The sequence below is a fragment of the Cupressus sempervirens genome, chromosome 11 (genome assembly GCF_028749045.1).
Source record: "Cupressus sempervirens isolate cs-2001-9-10 chromosome 11, ASM2874904v1, whole genome shotgun sequence".
Taxonomy (NCBI): Eukaryota; Viridiplantae; Streptophyta; class Pinopsida; order Cupressales; family Cupressaceae; genus Cupressus; species Cupressus sempervirens.
In genome coordinates, this window is record NC_143128.1 from 89,242,553 (window position 1) to 89,262,091 (window position 19,539).

A 19,539-nucleotide genomic window follows, 5' to 3' on the forward strand; every position below is an offset into this window, starting at 1 on the left:
CGTCATACCATGGGTTAGCCAGAAAAGTGCTTGAGATGCTCTTCTTTATTCTTTTTCTCTTACAATCCTTTAACACTCTTTGAATTAGTGGGATCATTGAGCTATTGATGATGTGTTATTTCTTATCATTGATTACATTGAGATTCATGTTGTTATGACATAGCTGGATCTGTTGTTCAAGATCAGTGGAAAATAACTCTTTATTTTCATTGTTTATAAGAATCTTGCCCTCTTTATGTCCTTTGTGTTGTCATCTTGGACTTGATCGCTTTTCAGCCTTCTAAATTTCATATTGTATTTGACAAAGAGGGGCTATTGGTCTAAATTTAGCTCCATAGGACATCACTCAATTTTGAAATCAGCTACCTTGGTGATAGTTGAGTGATAACACATCATATAGTCCACTACACTTTGTTTGTTATATGTTTTACAAATGATTATGTTTGATTTTGGCCACATCTTCATGCCATTGCAAACAACCAACCTGTGAAGGCTACATATCCCTAAAAGTTCAACCCCAAAGTGAGACACACCATCTTTTTCATCATGTGAGGTCCTTTTATTGATATTGTCATCATCCTCTTTACCCCTAAGGGGTTTTTGTCCTCTATTAAGTCATTACCCAACTAAATAGATTGGTTACTCATAGTCCTAGCATTAAAATCTCCTATAAGGATTATGTTTCCATATAACTAAAAGAAAGCACATCTTTCTTTAGAGCTACAAATGGATCTTCATTGTCTAGATTTCTCTTTTTGTAGAGTTTAGAGTTTTTTAGTGTGAAATAGCACGTTTCCAGCCATGTGGTCTCCTCATCATCCTTAATCTTTAGCCATATAAATTGTTTATTTGAATCCTCTTCCTCTACTTTCATATTTTTGTTCCACGTATCTTTTATCGAGATAGTAATCCCTCCATGACCTTTTCTTGTCTTTGTTTCTTCATTCCACATAGAGAAATTATTGTACCCTTCAAAATCTGGAATCCTACACCCTTCATGTTCATGTGTTTCTTTGAGGCAAATAATGTCTTGCTCATTGGCTATGGGCCCCAACCTAGGTCTTCTTCTCCATGTATAACCTCTACAATTCCAACTCACCATGTTTAGATACTCTCATGGGGCCTTGAGTTCCTATTTCTAATTCATTGGTTTATCAACAATCTGCTCCTATTTCTAATTCATTGGTTTATCAACAATCTGTGCTTTACCATTTTTCATCCAAGTCCATTTGTCGGTAACCCTTGTTGATTTTACTTTCTTCGACTCCTTTCTCCTTTCCTCTTTTTGGTTGATGATCAAGTCCATGTCTAAATATATTTGAGTGTCTTTGAGTAGCCCCATGTTCTTCATGATTGTGCTCTTGTCCTCTATGTTGCTTAAAGTGACTCTCACATGTTTGTTTTTCCCTAGTCCCATACTTATGCCAATCTTGTTTGCTTGTCAAATTTTACCCGTCCAATTTAGCTTGTCCCTAAGGAAGTCATTTGTTAAAATTTATATTTTTTCACATTCTCCATAGTCTTTTAAACATTTAATAATGAGGTTTACAACCTTTTCTTGTATGTCCTTCTTTGCTTTGATTTGTTTTCTAATTTGTTTTTCAATGATTTCCTTTCATTCCATGGATGATTCATTGGCAACTTGGTGCCCATGATTTGGCCTCTTTTATTTTCTCTTTTAGTTTATTTTCTCTTAGTACCATGTCTTCTAGTGTTGCTTAAACTTCCTCAATTTTTGTTGTGGTATCTAATTTTGTCATTTTTTCCAAGTTGCTTTCTACTATTGTTTTCCCTTTGCCTAAAGCTTGTTTGAAAATGATTATCTCTTGCCAACCTCTTTTGATGTTGTCTTGAAGGCTTAAAACATGTTTTTTCAGCCATTTATTCTCCCTTTCAAGCTCCCAACTAGTTATCGTGACCTTTTGCAACTTTTCACTCTCTTGTTGTCCCTTCTCCTCCAGGGCCTTTATCCTTCTTTTCATTTCCATAAGGTCGTTCACATATAACTCTGATGACCAAAGAAAAGGAGAGGAGGGGCTATAAGATTCTTGTTCACCTCTAACGTGTCCTTATATTGATTGCGAATATCCTTATATGCAATACAATCTTTGACATAATGTCATTTTGTTTCCACTACCCCCTTGTTGCAAAGCATACAAATTCTTTCATCTCACCCTTCTTTAGGGACCTTCCATCTATCAATTTCACATCTCAAATGATGTGATATGGATTAAAAGTTTTGCTTTTCCTTTGGTATCAACTCTTAAGTATTCTTTATCGCCATGTTTGCATGCGAGGTTGAATTCTTTGACATAATAAGCTTTTTTTTAACCTATCTGATTTGTCCATGTGGTTATCCGAATTTTTTCTAACACCCATTTTTTATTATCTCTAATTTGGTTTCTAGGCACTCTTGGTAATTAATGTTCCATGTGTTGAACCATTTGCTATTTTGTTTCTTCCATGTCTTCTTTCGATGGTCTAGCTCCTCGTCAACCACCATCCTAGGCCAATAATGTATATCCATCTTTTCCACTTTTTTTTAATAGCTTAACAAGCAAATAATTGTTGAGGCCTCCACCGGGAACATAAATAGCTCCGCCAAAAGAATCTCGTAGGAAACCATTGACTTGAAGTCATTTATCACATATATGAGAATAGAATGCAAAGCAACACTATACCATAATTGTTTCACAAGGACCAAGGAGTTAATAAGGTTGTAGTTTTCAAAACAATATTAAAAGATAGATACATGAGATTTTAAGGTCCATGAGGTTGAACATAGTCTATAGGACACTTTTTCCACTACACCAACTTTGTTAAATTAGTTCTCTTTTTGTGTAGGTTGATGATGAACCCACCAAACTTCTCAATGTTCTCCTTATTGAATAAGTTTTACCAAGAGTTTTCAGAAAGGATATTTGTGAATTTGACCTTGTTGTCCTTGTATGCCTCACATTCTAAAATGAAATGTTGTTTGATTTCCACCTTCCTAGAATTGCAAAACATACAAATTCTCTCTTCTCAAAGCTCTTTTGGTCTCTTCCATTATCTGGTCTCACATTAGAGTTGATGAGAGTTGGTCCTTAGTTGTGCAATAAGAGTCTTAGCTCTCCAAGGTATGTTACCCTCTATATACTCTTTTTGGCATTGATCATAGGTGGGATTGAACTCACTGATATAGTAAGTTTTTTTCCTACCAAGCCCATTTCCTCATTTTCTCTTATGAAATTTATCCATAGAAAATAGTTTTATTTCTTTATTATTGGCTAAACACATGTTGAAATGGATATCTTATTTTCTCATTCACTTGATGTTTTCTTGTATGCAAGTCTTTTTACACTTACACAAAATGCTCAAAGACCACTTTAGGCTATCTACTTGCATCCATCTTTTCATTTTTTTAAAGATAACTAATGAGGTGGGTCATAACATGGGCCTCAATAGGTATAGTTCCCACTTCACAAAGTATGATATCATATGGGATTGTGCTTTTGATTTTAAACTTGCTTGTAATCCAACACTTTTGGATCATCTTGATTTGTCTCCATTGTAAGACTGAAATGTTGCTAGCCCAAATTTCATAGCCATATAGAACCATCGGTAGCACAAGAAGCTTGAACAAATTTTGATTGGTTTTCCAATCCCAAACCTTAGCACAATGACACCTATTTTGTAGAGCATAAAGTGTCTTTTGACCTCCCAAAATTATTTTCTTTCTACAACCTTCCTAGCATAGATTTTTGTTGAAGTCAATCCTAAGGTATTTATACTTCGCAACCTCCTCAAGGATGCTGCCCTCAAAATAGAATTTATGCTAATGTTGTTTTTTACTTTTAGAAAATATCATTAATTTAGTCTTATTGATATTAACCTACATTCCAACCATTTTGCAAAAGTGTTCGAGCGAAAGTAAATGTTCTTACAAACCATAGGTAGATTTGGCAACCAAAATGAGATTGTCTACATACAGGAGAAACCTTATCACAAACTTGTCTAGCTAGATACCCTCAGCATTTTGTATGTCTAACCATTCTTCAAGTTTGTCAATGTATATGCCAAATAGAGTTGGCAAAAGTGGGCAACCCTGCTTGAAGTTCTAATTTTAACTCTCACTTCTTCATACATCCTATGAACAACTCTGAGATCCTTTCAAATGAATTGAATTAAAAGAATTTTAATGGAGTTCACGAGATTATTCATAATATTAAGAGCAAATCAATTAATTTGTTATGTTTGTTCTAATTTTTGTGTGTCCAACCATAAGCCATATGTTTTTGATTAGGTAAAATAGGTTTTACAGGGATCTTGAAACCCAAAGTTTTACAGCAAAAAGAGCGAGATGAAATAGACTAAACAAACAAAAAATTGCCACAAAAGGCTAGAGACAAAAGAAGGCCTGAAGCCAAAGAACAAAGGCCAGAGACAGAAAAGAAAAGCCAGGCGAACAGGCTAGTGGTCGTCCATGTCCATGGCCTGCAGGGTTTCTGTAGCATCATTATCCTTCTGACTGGCCACACCCTCCTAAATCCTGGTAGGAGTGTTCATCTGGTTCCCCTGATTCACCTGGTCACTTGCCTCTTTTTGAAATTCATCCCAGTTGAATCCTTGCTCTGTGTTCTGCTCTGCATCCCTATCAAGGCCAGTTGTAGTCAGATAGTCCCCTAGATTGACAATATTCTCATTCAAGGTGTGAAGGGTGTCCACTATCTGTTTGATGATTATCTGGTGGACAAAATCTAGCCTTTGGACCTTCTGCTCAAGCTGGGTGAGTCTATCATCCTGATGGTCTCTGGAGACCTGACCTCTGTCTTTCTCCTGGCTACCCACCTGGTCATTGCTTCCGTTGGCTTCTTCATCCTTGTCAATACCTTGGTTGTTGGGTTGGTTGTTCCTATCCTTTAGAGCCTCAATTTCTTGAAAAAGCCACTTGATGGAATGAAAGTTGTCAATCAGACTGTTCTTTGCATTGTTTAGGAAGTTGAAGCCAGTTTCACGCACATTGTCAAAGATAACCAAAAGAGCCGGGTCAATGAGCTTGTCATAGTGGGTACTTCTGTCAAGGTCCTCTAGCACCTGGATTTTAGTAGGTTCTCTAACAATACCCAAACTGAGCTTGTCCCCATAGAAGTTCCTCCAGGCCCTCCTCTTGTTCTTTCTGATTACCTCCCCCCCTTTTTCAACCATGATTTCAATCATCTCCTCCGAGGGCGAACTGGGAACCTCTTGAGGCAAATTGGGCGGGGTAGGGCTGGGGGGCACATCAACATGGTTGCTAGGATGTTCCTGGGGCAGGGCCTAGTTCACTTTTCTTTTCTTGGGGTTAACCTTGGGGTCCATAGGGGTCACCACCTCCTTGTCATTTTCTCTCCCCTTATCTTCTTCTATCTCACTTTCCTTCCCTGTCTCCTCCTCCTCTTCCTCTGACTCCGTATCAGAATCCACATCATCATCACTGACCTCTTTCACCATATGTTATGGTTAACCACAGATAGAAATAAATACAAATACAAATACAATTACATGCAAATACAACCAATTTAAGAAAATAATAAATTGCATGGAAGAGAACACAAGACACAAGGATTTAGCGTGATTCACCCAATCCCTAGACTACATCTACCAACAACTAGTCCAATATTATTATTATCCAGTGATTATAATCTACAATCCCTTACAACTCAAAACCATCACAAGAAGCTACAATATCACCATACATAATGCAATCTTTAACCCTAAAATCATTTTATACAAGCTTTTGCCGCTTACAAAATTAGGGCTAGAATAAGTTGTCCGATAGAAAAATAGCAGTCGATACCTTTTACAATATAAGGTCATTTTTGGCAACCTCCATAGGGGTGTTGCCTCTCGACCCCACCTTGCACTGCGACACAGAGTGCACATAGGGTGTAGGGGCATTGCCCCTTGACCCCATCTTGGGGGTGTTGTGCCCAAACCCCTATAGAAATAATTTGAGAAGAAATTGTGCCAAATAAACCTTCGAGTTTGATTAGGCTCCACATCACAAACACCATAAGCTCATAGGTGCTTTGGAAATCAAAAAAAAAAAAATCTTATCTAAATAAATTAGATTATTAATAAATATTTAAAATAATCTTTTTAAATAGATTAATAAATATTACTTATTTAAATTCAATTTATCATATATGAATAAAATAATCTTTGTAAAAAAATCTCCACCAAATAATCTATTATAAAAAATTAATAGGAGAAATACTAAAAAAAAAATTAAAAAAATAGCAAGCTAAAAGTGGAGATACCAACTAATAAATAGTGGGGGAAAAGAGTTAAAAGTGAATTAAAATGAAAACTAGTTGGAAAATAATTAATGGGAAAGGATGCAATTGTCTAGCCAAAAAAAGTAATTTTACAGGAGCACTAACAACTTTTTCATCACAAATTCAATTTTCATGAGCAAAGCTCCCACACAAAGCTTATCAACTTAATTAATAACCTCATGACAAGTGTAGCTTTTTAATCTATGTACATTTGATCTAATTTAGGAAATGGACAAACAATAATATATGGTGTGAATCAAATAGATGTGATATCAATGTTGGAAAAACTTGCAAAAACTTGAAAGAGTTGTATGCAAATCAAAAGCCCTCTTATTATTTTAAAATGTAAGAATATAGACAATAATGGAACATCACAGTTATGAATTTGAAATGTATATGTGGCTATAATAATTTAAAATGATATTTTTCGCTGGTAGTTGCACACTTTTGTACTTGCAACAATAAGTCGATAGGTGCTTGATAATAAAATTACTATTTAAAATGTGATCTTATGTAAATAAATTAGATTATTAATAATTTTTAGTTTAGATAACATAATATTTACAAAAAAAAGTTAAATAGATTAATAAATATTATTTATTTAAATTCAATTTATTAAATATGAATAAAATAACCATTTAAAAAAAACTTTGTCAAAAACTCTATTATGAAAAATTACTAAGAGTAAAATAAAAAAAATAGTATGAAAAAAAAAACAACTCCTCTCCAAAATATTCTATTGGCTAAATAAATTATAGAAACTAAAAATCAATATTTAAATAAAAACTAAAAAAATTAAATAAAACAATTTAAAAACTAAAACATAAGTCAATTTTAAAAATAAAAAGTTAAATAAATATAGATCACAACATGAGCTAAATGTGGAGATCAAAACTAATTAATTTTTTAAATAAACAGGAAAAACAAAAGTTAAAAGTGGAGATAACAACTAACTGTAGACACCTAAAAATCTTTTAGAAAATAATATTTTTATTTTCTGAAAAAAATCTCTGATGACATCATCATTAATTAATTAATTAATTAATTTTTATGCCATTAAATCCCTTTATCTTAATTAAAAATATTTAATTAAGGAATTCCTCCCAAAAATGTTTAAATCTTATTTAAACATTATTTCCTTATTTATTAATTATTTAATTAATAAATTGACCAAAAATCCTAAAATAAATAAAAAAATTATTTTTTGCCCAAAACTTGGCCAATTTCCTTAAGACCACTAACCTCTTCCAAAATCTTCTAATCCTTCTTTAATTTTGATTAAAGGCTAATCCCATCATTTCCTACCCCTAATCCCAACTCAAAATATTTAATCAAGATTAAATATTAATCCTCATGTTTATTAAAAATATTTTAATAAATATCTCCTCAACTCAAACCCTTGAAATAAATAAAACTTTATTTATTTCATAAAATCTTATCCTAGGAAGTTCTAGACTCTTCTAGAAAGTCTTCATCCTCATCCAAAGCCTAGACTCTTCTAGAAGATGTCTTTAACCCTAATCCTAATCCCCTCCTAACCTTGTCACATTCCCTAAACATGGGTTAAGACTTGCTAACTCAAGCCAAAGTTAACAAATATCTCCTCCTTCACCCACCCTCATTAATTGCAATCCACTTGCCATCCACTTGCCTAGTCCTAAGCCATCTCTAACCCTTCCTCTAATCATTTTTACAACCCTAAGCAAGCTTAAAACCTCCCTAAACCCTCAAATTCGAATTTCATGGTATCTCTCACAAATATCTTCAACCACAAAACTTTATAAAGCCCACAAAGTCATAAATGTTCTTACAAAGCACTTATGAAGGGTCTTTATGAAGATTTTATCCCTTGAGCCTCCTTTGTTGACTCATCCTTCCCCTTTCCTCCATCCTCTCACCATGTGACATGTGTCACTCCTTGATTGGTTGTAAGGAAGCACAATCCATGTGCTCTCCTCTCATGCAATCTAAGCCCTCCATGAGCTTTTTCCCATCCTTGCATCTTAGCCCTCAATCCCTCAAGCCTCTTGCCTATAAATTGGATCCTTCCCCTTTGCAAAATAACACAATCCATGAAGTAAAGTTATAATGTTATTTTGAGAGCCAAATCCATACTAAAGCCATCTATCCACACTAAAAATCCACAATCATCCATTGAAGCCTTTGGAAGCATATTGAGCATACATCCTATCCATTTAGATAAAGCTACTCAACAAGAGAGCTTCTTATTGAGAGAGTCCATTAATGGCTCATATTCTCAATTGAGAGTTCATCTTAGTCTATCTTGAAGTTTATGAATTTTGTTTAGTTTGTAGAAGCTTTATTTAAATTTGGTTTCTATTAGCATACTAACATTGCTCATATACACTAACAAATATGAAAAAATTAAGAGTTAAAATGGAGTGAGATAAAAAATGATTGGAAAAATAATTAATGGGAAGGACTGACAATTTTCTTGCCAAACTGACAACTTTTTCGTCAACTAACAACTTTTCTATCAAAAATTCAATTTCTCTAAGCAAAGCTCCCACAAATAGCCTATTGGCTAATAAAGTATTCAAAAACTAGGTATTTATTTACCCCAACTTGTTGAGGTCATAAATTTTGACCTAGTACTCAAAATTTGAAATTGCCACACTATTGGAAAGGTAAACTAAAAATCTAGTTTTATTTTCTAAAATAGCAAGCCTTCGACTGCCCAATTTTAGGAATGATAAAAGTCTCAACTTCAAATTTTGAGGAGATGACCTTCACAAATGCCATTTACTAGGACCTAGAAAAACACCTCTCTCTCTCTCTATATATATATATATATATAACTTTAAATTGTTGAATTTTTCAGTTTGATGTCCTTGGACACTCTAGATCAACATTGAAGGTTGAGATCACTAGAGAGAACTAGAGGTGTTGAAATCATATATGTGGTGGGAGGTGGCATGCATACAAAGTCTCGAGTGCATGTGAACATTAGGGATTTTGCAATGGTGAAATCAGTTATTGATGGTTGCATTAAAAGCCTGTAGGTAATATGTGTCTTTACCAATTTAGAATTATGACTATTGTTTTTCTACTGAGAATTAAGTTGAATATTGTTGTAAAACTTGAGAAAATTGCCTGGTGAAATAAAAGTTTGGATTTGAGTAGGGAACAACTTCTCATCCCTAGAAGTTGGTGTAACCACCTCATAATAGCATTGATAACACCAAAACATTGAGGTGGGCATCTTCACAACCAAACTTTTCTTTGCCCTCTCTTTATCCCTCTTTTATGCATCTCTATATCAAACTTATATAGCCCTCTCTTTTGGACCTCTGTGTTAATCTAACTTAGCCCTCTTTTATGGGTCTCTGAATCAAACTAATTTAGCCCTCTTTTTTGAGTATCTGGATCAAACTAATTACTACACATAAGGAAGATTATTTAATCAAATTAGGGCAAGCTCAGATGGGCATAAATAAGAGAGAAAGAAGAGAAATACCCACCATAAATGAAGTAGTCAAAGGAAGGAAGGAATGAAGAAAGAGAGAGGATGCCCTTTCTCTACCAAAAAAATAGTCGAAACAAACCACAAGTTGTCAATGGATTAAAATAATTGTTGACAATGTTGATAGGCATTAAGCAGAAATTTCTTTACCACATGAAGATGTAAATGGAAAAATTTCACCTTTGGTGTTAAGTGGGATGATCCCCACTCTAAATTTGTTGTGGAGGAGAAACCTAATCAATAAGAGAAGACACCATAATTGTTATATTTAAGATACGATTCTATTGCATTTACTTTACAAGCCTTTACACAGAGACAATCCACTCAAGCCTATTGTAGACGAATATGTTAAAACAAAGCCCTTGATCCTCAAAATACAAAATATGGGTGAGCAAAATATTTCCAAAGCCAAGCTATGTCTATTGAAATCATGAGTGGAGGTGAGTTGAAAATTATCATCATCATCCTTTGAGATTGATGGTTCTAAGGATTGTGGCAGAGAAATTGGACTCATATCTCCTCAAAAGCTAGTATTCTAAGGTATTGAAAAGTAGTGCTCAAATTTTAGATTTTCCTATTGACTGGTATTTGTGAATAATAGGCAGTATGGATTTCTAGATTTCTACTAAATTTTCATAGAGTATTTGATTTAGGAAATTATATTTTCTTCATTATAGATTAGAGCAATATTAACTATTGTTGGTAGTCAAGTATTGTAGAACATTAAGTATGGACACTACGATTTCCTCATTATAGATATAGATAATGGACATTTGGATTGTATTGTGAATTATGGAGTATGATTGAAAGGTGGATTTAGAATTCGTGGAAATGGATAGTTTTAATAGAAATTTATGGATGCTCTAAGTATTTTAAGTTTTTATTTACTAGCATCATTGTTGTTTTAATTAATTGTTAATTAGGATTTATTATTTTTAGGGATTTTTAAGTGGATAGGCTATACTCCATTTAGAACTATAATATAAAATACTAAATGCTAAATTAGTTTGACTAAACATGCTCCTAGCTATTCTTATGGTGTTGCTCACTTATTTATTTACCGTATTTTCTATAATATCATCGATTTAATCACACTAATTCTTTTATTTCCCATAAAATAGCAGCATGGTATTGTGTATAATTGTCTTTGTTAAGATATATTAATGTTTCAAATTAAAGAAAACAACAATATTTTAGTATACAAATGTGAGGAGCTCACCCACAACCTCTTGGTTCACTGATGGACACACAAAAGTGGATGACTTCTAGTAGTAGGTCCATATTAAGAGAGTGGGTTTTTGTGTGAATTCTTTTGAATGAACTCCTCATCCTCCCACGTGGCCTCTTCAACTAGTAATTTCTTCCATTGGATGAGATACTGAGTCAAGGTTATGTTCCTTAGCTTCTTCATGCATGTTTGAACAATGCACTCTAGTTCCAAAATTATTCTTCCTTCTTCATCAAGTTTTGGTAGTACCATTTGAGTAGGAATATTCTGCCCAATTACCTTCTTCAAACAAGAAACATGAAAAACTAGATGTATCTTTGTTGTTGGTGGCAACTCAAGCTTGTAGGAAACACTACCAATCTTTTTCATGATTTGGTATGGTCCATAATATCTTGGAGACAAATTATTATTCTTTTTTTGTTGCTTCATTGAGTTTTGTTTATAAGGATACAATCTCAAGAAGACCTAGTCCCCAACTTTGCTATGATGTTGGTCTGCTTGTTGCTTCATTCAATTTTGTGCCATAGCTAAATTCTCCTTGAGTCCTAAAAGTACCTGTTGTTGATGAAGCAAGTGGTTCTCCACTGCCTGAACTCTTGGTGAAACCTTTAATGATGATGTGATGGAAGGAGGATGATATCCATAAAGTGAAAACAATGGAGACAATTTTGATGAGCTATGAAAAGAGGTATTGCACCACCATGTTGTAAGAGGTAGCCAATCTATCCATTGAGATTGTTTTTCTAAATCGAAACAATGTAGATAAACTTCCAAACATTTATTAACAACCTTAGTTTGCCCATTTGATTGAGGATGGTATGAAGAACTATGAGCCAATTGAGTACCCAAACATGAGAATTAATCTTTCCAAAAGTGACTAGTAAAGATAGGATCATGATTACTAACAATAGCCTTAGGTGTACCATGTAGCTTTTGGATATTCTCCAAAAAAAATTTTGCCACTATACTTGTTGTAAAAGGATGTGATAATGCAATGAAATGTGCATATTTAGTGAGGCAATCAACTACTACCATGATGTCATTATGACCTTTAGATTTGGGAAGCCCTGTGATAAAGTCCATGGATACCTCTTCCCAACGTTGGCTAGGAATAGATAAAGGCTGTAAGAGACCTGGTGTCTTAATTGTTTCCCCCTTATTTCTTTGACAAACCAAACATTCAACCACAAATTTTTGAACATCACCTTTTAGCCCTTCCCAAAAATCTCTTGATTGACTTGATGATATGTCTTCAAAAATCCTGAATGACCACCAATTAGGGACTCATGCAGTTCTTTGAGAATCTTGTATTTAAGAGTGACATTCTTGTAGAGATATGAGTGCTCTTTATACCAAAGAATATGCCCCTTTTAACAAAACTTATTTGAACTACTAGAGTCACTTTTTATTTGCTGGATGAGATTACTTGTTGCAACATCATTTTGCCACTCTTCTTTGGCTTCTACCACCCAATTTTCTTATAATATTGAAAGGGCACACAATAAGGCTTCATCTTTTTCATCCTTCCTGGAAAGTGCATCAGCCACAATATTTTCCTTCTATTTCTTGTATACAATTTCAAAGTCATATCCCAACATCTTAGTGACCCATTTTTGTTGCTCTTCTGATGATAGTCTTTGTTCCAAAAAATATTTTAGGCTTTCATGATTTTTCTTAACCTTGAAGTGTCGACCCATTAAATAAGGCCTCCATTTTTTAATTGCATGAAGGATTGCTAGCATTTCCTTCTCGTAAATAGGTTTGAGTTGATTTTTACCTTTTAATTGATGACTCTCAAAAGAAATTGGTTGACCCTCTTACATGAGAACTACTCCTATCCCATTTCCAAAAGCATCACATTCCATAATGAATTCCTTGGTGAAGTTTGGAGTGGCAAGCACTGGAGTTGTACACATAGCCTTCTTCAAAATGATACATTAGCAGATTCATTCCAATGAAAAGAATCCTTTTTCAATAGAGTGGTAAGGGGTGCTACTATACGACCATAATTCTTCACAAATCTTCTATAGTATCCTATCAATCCCAAGAAACCCCTAAACTTCTCAATAGTTTTTGGAATAGGCCATTCCATAATAGCCTTAATTTTGTTAGGGTCCACCTTTACTCCTTCATGTGAAACTATGTGTCCCAAATACTCCACCTCCTTAAGACCAAAAGGACACTTGGATGGCTTAGCAATTGTAATGCTTAATCTACATCTTGCAAATGTTCTTCCCAAGTCTTTCTATAAATTAACATATCATCAAAAAACACTAGCACAAACTTTCTCAAAAACTTCTTAAAAATGGAATTCATTGAACTTTGGAATGTAGATGGTGCATTGGTAAGACCGAATGGCATCACCAAACATTTATAATGACCCTCATGAGTTTGAAATGTTGTCTTAAAAATATCTTCGTCCTTAATTCAAATTTGGTGATAACCTGATCTAAGATCTAACTTGGTGAAATACATAGCTCCATTTAATTCATCTAGAAGATCATTGATTACTGGAATAGGAAACTTATCTTTAATGTTGTACTTGTTGAGCACTCTATATCATGAGTTTGAAATGTTGTCTTACAAATATCTTCCTCCTTAATCTAAATTTTTTTCATAACCTGATCTAAGATCTAACTTGGTGAAATACATGGCTCCGTTTAATTCATCTAGAAGATCATTGATTATTAGAATATGAAATTTATCTTTAATGGTGTACTTGTTGAGCACTCTATAATTTGGACACATGTGCCAAGTTCAATCCTTCTTACACACCATCACAACAAGTGAGGAGTAAGCACTTTGGCTATGCCTGATAATTCCTACCTCTATCATTTCCTCAACAATTTTTTCTATCTCACTTTTTTGTATGTGTGGGTACCTATAAGGCCTAATGTTTGGTGGTTGGCTCTCTAGAACTAGTTGTATGGCATGGTCATGATCCCTATTAGGAGGAAGTCCTTTAGGTATATCTCTAAGAATCGCTAAGTGACAATCAATTATTGCTTGTAAATCTAGATGAGTAAGAACATTAGATTGAGAGACTTCTAATGAACATAGCTAGGCCATAAATCCATCCACACCTTTCTTAAGAATCTTTTTTATTTGATGAGAACTTGCTATCTATCAGGATTTTGCCTTCAATGCCCTTACCTCCACTACCTTTCCTTTTTATTGAAATCACATGAATAGTTCTTGGGAGTTCATCTCAATTGTAACCAATGTAGTAAGCCATTGTACTCCCAAAATAATATCCATTGCACCCATGGATATCACATACATTGGGGTATCAAGTTGATAATCTCTCATGGATAATTTGATGCTATGACACTTCCCTAAACAACTAACTGTGCCCCCATTTGTAATCAAAACTTGAAACTCTAAGGCTAGATATATAAAACAATTTAGAAGAGTTGCCAACTTTTTGTTGATGAAATTATGAGTACTACCTGAGTCAATCAACATTGTTACTTTTTGCTTCTTTAAGAAACTCACTACCTTGAGAGTTTTTGGTGCACTAAAACTTGAAAGTGCATGACAAGAAATGATTGGTTGAGAATCATGTGATTCCTCACCTAACTTCTTATCCTCTTCTAATATGGGTTCATCCTCTTGTTCCTCACTTGGAATTTCAATATAGAACAAATTCTTTTCACTACATTTATGTCCTTGACTATATTTTCTATTGCAATTGAAACAAAACCCTTTTTCTCTTTTCTCCTCAATTTTTTGTGGAGTCAACCTAGTAGGTTGATGAAGAGAAGGTGTTGAATATCCTTTTTCTCTTGTCACATTAGCCCCTTGCTTTCTAGGAATCAAGAACTTCTCCTCTACCCTGCATGCCAATATAAAATACTCATTTACCAAGTTGGGACAAAACATGCGTACCTCATGTTGAATGTGATCCTTGAGACCACCCACGAATAAATCATTCAAGTTCTTCTCTATAATTGTATCCACTCTTACAGATAGATTTTGGAATTTTTGAATATAATCCTTAACTAATCTTATTTGTTAAAGCTTAGCAAGTTGGCTAAAGAAGTTTTCTGTCACACTATTGCTATATTGTGCTTGGAGTTCTTCTATAAAAATTGACCATGATATAGTGAGTCCCTTTTTCCTCCTATGAGTACAAAGCCAATGGTACCAAATGAATTGATCTAGTTCTAGATATAAGGAAGCCATCGTGACCTTTTATCTATATAGGATTTGATGTACTTCACAAAAATTCTCCATTTGATTTATCCATGTTAAAGGATCCTTGCCAGCAAATTTGTGCATATCCAACTTTGGAAAAAAAAATCTAGATCCCTTAGGATTGTCATTATTAGTCGACTTGAAGGTTTCAACTTGATTGCTTGAGAAATCCTTCCTTGTTTCATTAATATAGGTTCTTAACATGCTTCGTATATTTTATATACCTCCTCGTAGGTCACACATATCCCTCTTAACCTCTTCCTTGAACTTACTAAGTTCCTCATTGGGATTAATATCCTCTGTTGCTTCCCAATCTTGATCAGAGGATTTCCTCGGAGTGGTAGAATTATTTTTGCCTCTTTTTGAAGGCCCCATCATGATGGAAATCAATTTTTTTGAAATAAATCACACAAATAAAATGTAAATTCTTTGATTTATTTATTTATTTTTCATTGTAACTTACTAGGGCCAAGATACCCTTACTCAGAAAAAATCCCAATTTTTTATAGCAAATTTCCTACCTTGAGAGAGAATTTTCCTAATTTTGCAATATCTTGCTTATTTTTGTTTTTCAATTCTCTAAGCTTTGAATTTAGGCTCCTCTACTACGTATTCAAAAACCCAATACAAGTTGTACTCCAATTTGGCAGGATGTGAGAGATATGAAGATCTCAATAAATTGTGTAGAAATAGTAATTTTTCAATAATTTTCTCAAATTTGCTCCAATTCCTCTAAATTTTAGCCTATGTCTTCTTTAATATGATCTTCAAAAATCCTTTAAAAAGCTTTGAAAAATTCACTAAAATCTGAAATTTATGCTCTTCCCAAAATTGCCCCAAAGTTGAGAAAAATTCTTGCCTCTATGGTACCAAGATCATGCTTTGATACCACTTGTAATGAAATAACTTGCACAATAGAAGAAATAATATGAAATATTATATAAATACTTGATAATAACTGAGAGTAATAGGCCACTTCAAGGGGGCAACCTCCAAATATCTCCATTGAGAACACACTTCACAATATGATGTTGAAATAAGACTCATAACCTCCTATATATAACTGATTATGCTTAGGTTGAATAGATAAAACCCTACATAACACCTAGGCCAACCTACCTACCTAAATAATAATATAATAATGATAACATGACTTAATTAAGGATTAAGATAGCCAAAAGTTGACTATTCATAACCCTATATACACCAATATTAAGGGCATAGCACAACCACTTGCTATTTTGTTTCTATCACCTTTTTTTCTACGGTCTAACTCCTCTTTAATCACCATCTTAGGCCAAAAATGTTCATTTGTATTTTCTACTTTTCTAAAGTAGCTTAACAAGTGAATAAACATTGAGGCCTCAACCAAAAATATTCTTGTCTTTGCCAAGAGGATCTCATAAGGACCATAGACTTGACCTCAAGGTTATGAGTAGTAAGATACTTTTGGATTCATTTTATTTTCCATTAGTTGTAATTTGATACATTACTTCCCCAAACCTCACATCCATAAAGAATAAGAGAGACCACCAAAAGACCAAACAACATCTTCCTAGTCTTCCAATCTCACAACTAACTTTTTAGTATTTATTTTAGAGAAAGTATATAGGCTTCACATCCTCCCCAATTTATTTTTTATGTGAATGTCTCTCAACTTAGTCTATAATAGAAATCAATTCCTAGATATTTTTACTAATCTACCATCTCCAAAGACCTTCCCTCAAATATAAATGTACGTTGCTACTTTTTCTTTTTCACAGAAAATATTGTGACTTTAGTTTTGTAGATATTTACTTGCATCCCTACCTCATGAAAAATGAGCTCCAAAATTTTCAAATTCTCTCTCAAACCATGAGCAGATTTAACAATAAGGATAAGGTCATGAATAAAGAAATTTTAATAATGTAAACAATCACTTAACTACACCTAAAAAGTTAGGTCTTTAACAATCAACTAATTTTGGTGGACTGACAGAACAAACAAGTTTAATCATAAGTCAAAGGTTACTAATAAATTAGTTAATATATTAATAATTTATTATTATGAAAAACCTAATCTATTATTGGGTCACATCCCATGAACCGTAGAGCAACTGAAGGACAAAATGATGGTTCATTGAGTGTGACCCAATTAAAATGAATAATTGATATATTAAAGCTAATGTTCATATTATCAATAAAGATTGATATGCATTTATAATACAGTTTATTTATATAAATAAACATTATATTAAATAGGATTAACCCCACAACATGATGGTTGTTGTGATACTTGTTTATAGGGAGGTCTTTTGTTTGACCCATGTCCAGTCTTCATGCGAAACAAAGAATAATGTATCATGGTTTGATGTGTGTACTTGGCCATTTATGGTAGGTTGCACACATACATGTTGATGTGATTATTTTATGATAATTTCATAGGCACTGAGGCTTGACAGTTCATGGGTGTCTTGGGTTGTATTGTCATTTTTTGTGTAAGATGATTCTTGGTGTGTGGTAGTCACAAGTGCCATAAGGTGTTAACATTGAGCCATTTAGAGTGATAAGGTGTGGGAGGTGTAAGGAGTTTGTATGGAGTGTTATCACATGTCTTTCAATGTGTTGGAGGTAAAAGGAGATTTACTGATGGTTGGGAGTCATAAGGAGTTTACATGGAGTGATAAGGTGTATATCGACATGTGGTAGGTATAAGGATATTTAATGAAGTTTGAGAGTTATAAGGAGATTTGATCGAGTGATAATGAGTCATGGGAGTTATAAGAATATTATTTGAGTGATAAGGAGTTCTTGGGAATCAACATTGGAGCATAATGAGTGCATATATATAGCAAGGTGTTCATACCTAAATGCTAATGTAGTGTAATCACTATGGGGATGGGATCCCTCATATGTGACCTCACTGGTTCAAAATGTATCACCTATATTAGTAGTTGCAAATGGAACACTAAGAATAACAAAGCACTCACAATACTAACTAAACTAACACATATGAGAGGATGAAGGGGACACCATGGAGGAAAGCAGACCAAAAATGGTAAGCTCCTCTAGTGTAGCCTTGGTAATTTTGATGCATCTAGATGTAAATGGATGTACGCTCAAGAGTCCTTCAAGCTCCAATGGAGTATTTCAAAGGGGTGGATGGGTGAATATGTAGCCATGGTTGTGAGTGAGCAATATAGCATAATAAGGGTTCAAAATGGATGATTGTGGTCTTCAATGGAGCATTAAAATATTTTTTTGTGCGAATGGAATGATTATTGTGAAGGGGGAGGGTCCAATTTATAGGTCAAGAGGTAGTGAGATGGAGGGTCAGGATGTAAGGATGGAAAAAAAGTGAGGGAGGGATAGGATGCTCTAAAAGGGAAGCACATGGATTGTGCTTGTTTGGAGCTAATTAGGGAGTGACACTTGTCACAAGGAGGATGAGTGTGAGGGGATGGGAAAAATGGATGGTCAAAGGGAGTTATGAGGGAGGAAGAGTGTGTAAGAGGGATGTAAGAGGCATTTAAGGGCATTTATGACATGTAAGAGCCATTAATACTATTGTATAGGAATGGAAGAGAATAAGGGAGACCATTGACTTTGGCTTGGATTAGCAAGTCCTAAACCTTGCTTAAATTTGTGCACATGTTTAGGAGGGGGATTAGGCTTAGCTTAGAAAGGGGGTTAGGAGGTAAGTGACTTAGCTTTGATGGGATGGGTTAGTTAGTTGGCTAAGTGAGGCTAGTATGGGTGAATGGGTTGGATTAAGGGTAAGGATAGGGTTTAGAGGTTTAGGATGATTTATTAAATGATTTATCTAATAAAAGGGGGATGTGGGATTAAATTAAATATATTTTGACATTTATTTAATTTAATAGAGGAATAGGGATTTAATTGATAAATTTATTTTTGGTTATCATTTGATTTTACCAATTGGAATATAGTTAATTAAATAAATTAATTAACTAGGGGATGACGATTAATTAATTAAATATCAAATATTTAACCAATAATGTCCTAGAAGATGACTAAATATGATTACATAATGGTGTAATCAGATTTAGGTGTCTACACAAAGCTCCAATGAAAGGCAAGAAAATTATCTAGAAAAATAATATTTTATAAAATAATTTTGACCCTTAGTAATAGTAAACAAAATTTTGTGAGTAGAAGTATTTTTTGAGGGGAAATATTATCTCCTATCAATATCACTACACGTACAAAAGTGTGTGACTACTAGCAATATATATATATATATATATATATATATATATATATATATATATATATATATATATATATATATATATATATATATATATATATATATAAATGATTTATTACCAT